At 38.6% G+C, this 8,884-nt stretch overlaps 1 long non-coding RNA gene across 1 annotated transcript; it reads right to left on the bottom strand.

Annotated features, from left to right (window-relative positions):
* Positions 1-1,221: 1,221 nt before the first annotated feature.
* LOC138688821 (uncharacterized) lies at positions 1,222-7,822 on the bottom strand. Its single transcript, XR_011327622.1, has 2 exons — positions 7,381-7,822; positions 1,222-2,607 (listed from the first exon to the last, which is right to left on the bottom strand). It is a non-coding gene; the product is annotated as an uncharacterized lncRNA (long non-coding RNA).
* Positions 7,823-8,884: the final 1,062 nt, after the last annotated feature.

Genomic DNA, 8,884 nt, shown 5'->3' with positions numbered 1-8,884 from the left:
ATATATGCCTCTGAAAACTAGAGTCAGTGACAGGAAATCAAGGAGCTCTGGACTAATTTATTTCCTTAATGTCTTAATAGCTTTGAAATTCCTCTTTTAGTGCTACCTTTCCTTTTTGAGTGAAAATGATAGGCAGTCATTTAAAAAAAAAGGAACACAACCTCAAAGCACAGTAACTTGGGATCTTAGTATACAATTTCTAAATAAATAAAAGAATTTATTGCACATAAGTCAGCAAGAAAAAACACTTTATCCTCAGTAGAAAAAAATACGAGTGGCAAAAGCACAGTCAAAAGGCAAATCTGAATTAGTACTCCAAACTCTGAGGTCCTTGCCTTTGTCATGAATTGTCTACAAACAAAAAATGTCTTTGCTCAAAAGAAAAAAAATACTGTGCTAATATGAATATTATTTAAAGTATAACATTTTTCGTAACATAATGTTAGAAAATATTTATGAAGTACTTATTTTTAAATTAGTACCTCAAAATCAGATTTTTACTGAAGGGTATGACGTTTATATTTTCCAAATTGTTGGAGGGGTTTAGTAACATAGTCAGTACTACTTTTATGATTACATCAAACAAGGACTGTTAACAAATCTTCAACAAATTTGAAATAATATCTACTTTATTGTTGATGTGCCTTTCCCTTTAAGCCCTATTCAATAAGTTGAAGAATAATTTTTGGCAAACCCTTCAGAAAAATCTATTTGACTTTAGACTAGGTCTTGAAGAAATCATCAGCAATTATAGGAAAAGAAACTTCTTGAATGATGAAATAGGTTATTACACTGAAGTAGGACAAGAGTATATGTCCCAGTTTTTGAGACAACAGGATGTGATTTAAAAATTCATCTCTTCCACACATGATACTGTGACAGACCGAAAAAGGTTTGACACAAAGAGGACACACAGAATAATCCCTTCCACCACAGCATGCATATCCATATAATTCTTTTATTTTATTTTTATTTTTTCCTCCTTTCTCTGGATGGGGACATAAAACTCATCGCTACAACAACCACCACGCTTTGTGGCAGCTAAGCCAGACACACACCTGGGAGCCTGGCTGATGGTTTTTTGCGAGGCTCTGGCAGCCCCGCTCCCTCTCCCAGACATTTACACACATCTCATTCCCAGCACTGCTTGAGGTTCTCACCATAATACGGTGGCTTTACAACCCAGCCAGAAAACAAACACCATAAAATCAAATATTGTAAAACATATATGATTTGAATATTCATTAGTGGGGAAAACAGTTACAGGGGAAGCAAGATATACTTTCAGGGGTTTTGCTAGCATTTCTCTATATTAAATGCTTATTCCAGCACTGACATGGGAAACGGGTTTAGTGACACCTACACAGATGATCCGCATAACTCACTAATAGCTCTTCTGTTTACAAAATAAATAAAACAGTAATCCAAAATAGACAAAAATATGTAAATTTTTCTGGAAGCAACAGCTCTTACATTACATTGAAGACAATGTCACCATTAAATACAATTTTATACCTGAGATGGAAACAATGGAAGTTAAAGGCACCCAGTACCTTACAGGATTACAACAAAACCTATGAATTTTTCCTTTAATTTATATTATACTTTACACTGATGTCAACATCACAAAGTTGCCTGTTTTAAGATGAAAGGTTGTTTCCCTGATACACAGACTGAATAAACTCTATGCGTACCCTGTCACATCACTACACTGAAATTCCTCTGCTTCTTTGGATCATTCCAAACCCACATTGAAACATACTGATTTGGTGACAAGATCCGTTTCTGAAAAGGTCCCGAATGAGTACTGCAATTGCAGGGCTCATCCTCCACGGGCAAGCACTTAACCACCTGCACTACTGATGTGCAAAACTCAACTCAAAGGAAGAAAAGTTTGCACACACCGGCCTGAATACTTTCATGGGTATTAATCTGGAGCTTCTGCTTCAAGAACTATCAGAGACTGTAATCATTTTTTTTTTTTTTTTAATGTAGTTTGTCACACTGCAATAATGAAAAAGAAGAACCAAGAGATCAGGTAATTAGAGCATTATAGTCATAAAAGCCCTATAAATAATTTACTGTTTGCCAGTTCTGACCCCAAATCACCTGGTTACAAAAAAGGGAAAAGGAACAAAAGAAACAAATGCCCCTGCAGCTGGTAGCAGTGAACTTAACACAAGCAGCTACATCAAACAGTATGACCTACTCACAGAAAAGCAGTGAAAAGGGCATCCAAATTCAGTATAAACCATCTGCTAACCCACCAGTTTACTGCAGTATTAACAGAAATGCTTACCACAGATTTTCTGATTCTTTTTTGTTGCAGAGAGAATAAAGCCCATGACACTGAATTGTGACTATCCCAGCCATGCAGCAGAACATTGTGGAAGACAAGTTGTCCAATCTATGGACGTGAATATGTTTTTCATGATATGAAAAACACTGCAAGAAGAGTTACCCCTGACCTTAAGCAGAAGCGCATTGAACATGTGCGACCACTGATTTTGCAACTGTACAGCCTTCCAAGCATGACTCCACCTTTACCTTCAATATGACTCCCAAATGCAGGCTGATCAGTGTCCATCTGCATACTGCAAACTGCCACTGGGGGGAAAAAAAAAAAAAAAAAGATGATTAAGCCAATATTTATACCCATAACAGAAAGAGATCATTGTACACATTCCTCAGGCACATATTCTGCAGGCAGATCTCTGAAATAAGTTCAATGCATGGCCCAAAAAATAGAGACGCATGTCACATACTGTCATGACTCAGGTTCGCTGTAGTTACAATGGAGAGAAATACCCCATTAAGTTGGTTGGAAAGTTGTTTGGAATACAGGAATTGTGATTTTGTAAAATAATCAGTGGATATGGGGTTAGCAGAGTCATTCTAGATTTGTGGCATGTAAATGAGATCAAAATGTACCAGTATTCATTTTCTTGTGGTGGGAGGAGGGGAAGAAGGTGACTTTAAAATACTAACTATAAATAACAGAATATTCCAAGATAAGGCAACGGCCAAAATGTGTCATTTATATAAATGGCTATGACACAACTGACAGAGAGAACAGTTTGTCCTCTTACTCCGAACTTCTGCGGGAGCCCACCTGGCTGGCCTGCGCTGGGGGGAGGAATCTGAAAGTCACAGGAGCTTACTGAAGACTCACGCCAGTAAGTGCAATGTTTCTATCTAAAATATTACACATTTTAAGTGCAATTTCTATATATAGACTATGTAATGTTTTCAAGAGGCCACTACGATCATGTCATTGAAGTACTTGCAGATGGAGTCTATAGCATTTAGCAAAGCACGGCACACTTCAACCCCACAAGTTCCTGTGGTTGAACCTGAAGCATTTAACCCCCTTTGAAACATCCTGCAAAAGTGAGCATTTAGGTAAAAAAGGCAGGCAGCAGTTAGCAACTCCCATCACATCTATGTTTATGCTTGGTCCCAGCAGCCAGGTCCAGGCAGTCAGAGGTATTTAAGAACATACTTTCCTCCACCGTCAATGGCTGGTAGCTGCAAAGCATCTTGAAAAATCTGACAACAATTTTGTCAACAAAATCTGTACCACTGCACTGCAGCGATCATTTTTGAAATGCTGCATGTGTGTGCACTTCATTTCCATACCAGCTTATATCCCACCTTCATATCACAAAGCTAAGCTTAATGGTTGCACCCACCAAATCTACATTGTGGCCATGAGGACTGCGTTACCAAAGTGTGAATAGTGAGTAGTAGCACTGTCTCATGGTTGATACCTCAAATAAAAAGGAAAATGTCAGAAATATTCAAATGACAACTCTTGTGACTTCCGGCTAGGTCTTGTGTTAAAATGGTTTGTGAAATGAATGCAAATACTAGCCTAGAACAACTATATAGAGTCCCTAGAAAACACGTAGTCGAAAACCACATCCTATTTGCTGGTTCTCACATTTTAAGAAAAGTTTATCACACATTTAGAAAATGCACATTTTCATTCTAGTAATTAGCAGTCAGCATTCTGCCATTTAAAGCCCTTATGCTCAAAGGCAACTCAGAGCTGATGTCTCCTCACAACTTTAAAACTGCTCCTGGAGCTTCATATGGAAGGGAATACCCTGTGTTGTTTCATGTGTTTTGTAGGTTGTGATCTCAACAAGCTCATAAACATGTCCAAGGCTGACTATAATTTATCTTGATTTAGCAAGTCAACTAGTACAAAGTGTTTAAAATAACTGCTAAGTTGTCCTCCAATTTCCAAAGGGCATTTTTGGTGCCAAAAAGTAGTGGAAAGTCTAAAGAAATATTAGCAGAATAGGTTTTTCTCTAGAAATCAGGATTTTTAGTGGTAAAAGAAATTTAAAAGTTTGTACTGCATATTGACTTGATCACTGGTATATGTCAGAATTACATGCAGATCATGGAAAAAAACGTATTTCAAGCACCATTAGCATTCATTTCTGTGTTACTATGCTTTGCATATACTAAAATTCACTAATATAGTACACTCTCAACAATTCTAAGCAATACAAAGTCTGAAGTCAGGCACTAAAAACAATCTTAAACTTTTCTTTTTCTAGACTTTTTAAATTTATATTTTGTTCTTTTAAATTTTCTTCCTGACTTTTGAACCTGCATGGCACACATTTTCCAAAGTTTCTTTTGCAGCCACAAGGGGAGATTTTCAGGTGTTTTCAAGTAAAAAATCAAAAGGCTTTCATATTCACATGACCCCAGGAACTGATGCTTTAACAAACAAATCAAATGGCCTGATACTCATTATGACAACGTCAGTCTGTTACACAGGTCATAAAATACCTGCAAGAAGTGTCTACATAATGCTAATATCTTGCTTAGATTAAAAAATACAAGTAGATATGGCAAAATTTTTCTTCTTTCATGTATGTCCAGATATTGTAAGTCATATAGTGTATCCTGATTACCAATCGTTTGGCTCTGCAGGATATTTTCTAGTGTCTTCTCATGGCAGAATGCTTTTCAAGCTGAGTATCACTGGGACAGTAGTATCTAGCCTTGGAGGTATATATCTGGCAACAAGATGCCATTAGGTCCCCTTTGTTTAATGTGAAAATTTTAAGAACATATTACGTGAAGTTTTTTTTTCTTAAAAAACAGCTAAAATAACAATATTAGTATAGGAAGACAAAGCATGGAACAGTGAAAATGGGTAAGCATTTCTATGTAAATGAAATGCATGCAGAACATCCTAATTGCATGGCTAATCCAGTACATGGCAAAGTTTGCAATATGCTGTTTTCATCCATATTTTTATATATCTTTTTTATAGCTTCAAATGCATAAGTTATACTGGAACTTCAACTGGACCAAGCAGCTCTAGGATAAAGCCTATATTAATTATCAGTATCAATTGTTTGGGAAACATGTGGGGGGTGGTATGTGTGCATAAATGCTCAATTTCCCTAGATTTCAGGGCTGTCTAGCTTTTAAGAGCTGTGTGAAAAGAACAAAGAAAACACCCTTCTCTGTAGTTTCAAGAAAAATCTTCATTCGAAGCGATTAAAATCTTCCAGTGGTTTCCAAACCAGGAATGAATTCAGCAAGTGCTTGTATTTTCAAGGCAGGGCTTGCTGCATCTCTCACCACAAAGAACAGAGAAGACCTAGAATTACAGCAGAAGCTTTACTGAACTATGGATTTCATTGCCCCTTCCCAGGCCCATTAGTTCAGCTAACAGCTTCTACTCGTTAAGAGGCTCTGTGGGTAGCAGCAGCAGTCAGTGATGCTAAAGCAGAGGTGCCTGCAGAGACCCTGGTTCAGGCTGTCTCTTGGGCTGGAGATGACACTGTAAGCCCTGGTTAGGGAACGTTCTGTTTATTTTCATTTTATTCACATTCCATTATGATTTTGTTTTCACACTCAGGCCAGCTTCACACCTCTCGGGCTATGCCTTTTGTACCTCAAAGGAAACTGAAGAATTATTGGCCATATGCGGCTTTTACTTACATCCCTTTAACCCCCATTCAGGCAGGGTCAAATAGCTGTGAGGGGGGAAAAGATGCCCTTCGTGTTAGCATCCCTCTGTGGAAGATTTTTCATTTGCTTCTATATTTAGTCATTTTGAGCAATAATAGAAACTGAAATCTCGCCTCCTGGAATACAGTGGCTTAAGCATTTGAAATGCTTTTGCTGGAGGGTGCTGTTAGCACTTCTGTGCTTTTTTTTCCCTCTCCCAATCCAGTATCCATTTCTTGCTGTACTGCATAATGAATATGAAACGTATTTTTGATGGATATACAGTCAACCAGCAAAATCTCCAGGTTCAATAATGAAAGCAACAATAGATCCCTAGGTGTATACACACATGCATCGCCTTTGCTCTTCCCTGAACACAAAATCTGGTTGATTAAAGGGTAGGGCCTTAATGAGGTCCCAGTGTGATGTAAGGTTAAGCTATGCGGGGAGGATTTGAGGATGTAGCAGTCACCTACACACTCTCTACCACAGTAGAAGCTGTCCTTAGAGAATTAAAGAGTCCCAGAAGAAAATCACTAGAGTAAGGGGACTGATGGGTTTTTCCAGACTGGATCAGTTAGCAACTTGAGCAAGCCTTTTCTTTGATGGTGTAAGTGGAGAAAAGTTTTACCATCTTGTCCTGATTTCATCTGGGATAGAGTTAATTTTCTTCCTAGCAGCTGGTACAGTGCTATGTTTTGGGTTCAGTATGAGAAGAACATTGATAACGCACTAACGTTTTTAGCTGTTGCTAAGTAGTGTTTAGACTAAGTCGAGGATTTTTCAGCTTCTCATGCCCAGCCAGCAAGAAGGCTGGAGGGGCACAAGGACTTGGGAGGGGACACAGCCAGGACAGCTGACCCCAACTGGCCAAAGGGGTATTCCAGACCATGCCCAGTACATAAACTAGGGGGAGTTGGCCTGGGAGGGATCGCTGCTCAGGAACTAACTGGGCATCAGTTGGCAAGTGGTAAGCAACTGCATTATGCATCGCTTGTTTTGTATGTTCCAATTTTTTTTATTATATTTGTCATTTTATTATTGTTATTACTATCGTCATTAGTTTCTTCCTTTCTGTCCTATTAAACTGTTCTTATCTCAATCCCTAAGTTTTACTTTTTCCCACTGGGTGCGAACAAGTGAGTGAGCAGCTGCGTGGTGCTTAGTTGCTGGCTGGGGTTAAACCATGACATGTCTCCTGATAGTAAAAGTGCCAGTCCCTGGGAATATATTCCTGTAGCAATAGTCCCTGTCCTTCCTTGTGCATCTGTGTCAGAGACAGAGAGCAAAAACTTTCTGTCTTCCTTGAGCTCTTGACAGAAGCCCAGCTAGGAGTTGCAAAGCAGATAAAACATCACCCATTTGGAAAAAAAAAAATAAATTAATTCCACATACCTTCATGTTCATGGCACTAGCTGACATGGAGAAATTTAGGCTGCTCCTCCTCATGGAGTGGTCATTGCAAATACCCTGTGCTACGAGAACTGCATGCTCTTCTCCCCAGGTAACAGCCTCCAGCTGACAAGATGTCACAGTTCAGGGGGCAGCGGCACAGTTTCATGTCAGTTTGTATCGTGTTAAATAGCTATGCATGGCATAGCAAGAAAGGAGAAGACAAGTGTACCACTTAGACAAAAAAAAATTCCATGTGAAAACAACAACAGTGGACAAACCTCAGTTTCTTTTAACAATACAGTATTTTCTTACCAACTTCTTCCCCCAAAACTGAAACCAGAACAGGCTGCATTGTATAACCAGAACTCGTCAGTTTGCTGTCCTGTGCTGTTTGTGGCTATTGCCTGCGAGAAAACGGATGATCCACCAGCCAGATTGCCAGGACAAGTCATTCAAGAAATTAGATCCGTTCCTTTCACTGCCAACGGGACCTGGAGCACATCATGTAGACCAAGCTTGGATGTGATGATAGGAGCCCAGACATTTCTAAACATCTAATTAGCCATCACTGCATTACTGGGACCTTAACTGTAAACAAAAATACCCCATGTGCTCCGTTGTCCAGTTTGTAGTGTGAGCATAAAGATATTTCCTACCTCACACATATATTTTGGAATTTAAAACATTAAAGACACAAATTGTGATGTAAGTCCCTACACTAGCTTCATGGTGCAAGCCTGAGATAAAACTGACATCTTTTAATTCGATATCTATGCACAAATCCCACACTGTAACAAGCAGTATAGCACTGATGACTCAAAAAGCTTATACACCCTTAAGAAGTGGAAAGCAATCTTTATATTTTTTATGTGCTTATCTCTATAATATCTGAAAATTTGCACATATTCAAACCCAGAAATAAGACTTATAATCTTCTTTTTTTCTCTCACTTTGTACTTCCTCGATCGGCCACAGGAAATAGCTCATCTGGTTTGTATACTTTGGCTTGTTTGTGTGAGCTGATGTATTGTATGAAAAAATGACATTGAGCCAAAAAATGATAGCTTCACATGCTATTTTCAGAGAGAAAAGGCACATGGCTAGTCTGATATCCCACTGCACTGAATTTCATAGTAATTGTTTACCTCTGAGGTATTTACTACTCACCTGTGTGAGCTTTCCTCATGGCTGACAGTTTCAATTTTAAAGCTTAAAACTCCTCTCCGGAAAAATCTCTGTGGAGATTTTAAATATCAGGATAAAGATCTTGAATCGGCCTGTATTTTCAATATTTGGAGGAGTGTACAGAGCAGAACAATGGGGTGATTTTTTTTTTTAATTATTTTTTTTTTTTTGAGACCAAAGGGATTTCTGTCCTTGAAACTGTTCAGACAATTTTCAGGGTGTGAGACTTCATTCCTAGGTGTAAAGAACTCATCTATTTAGTTCTCAAGGTCAGGGAAGTATGTGTTAGCGCGTCCTACTCTGTGCTGGCAAGGATAAC

The sequence above is a fragment of the Haliaeetus albicilla genome, chromosome 13 (genome assembly GCF_947461875.1).
Source record: "Haliaeetus albicilla chromosome 13, bHalAlb1.1, whole genome shotgun sequence".
NCBI classification, from domain to species: Eukaryota; Metazoa; Chordata; class Aves; order Accipitriformes; family Accipitridae; genus Haliaeetus; species Haliaeetus albicilla.
This window is presented reverse-complemented; position numbering and strand designations above follow the sequence as displayed.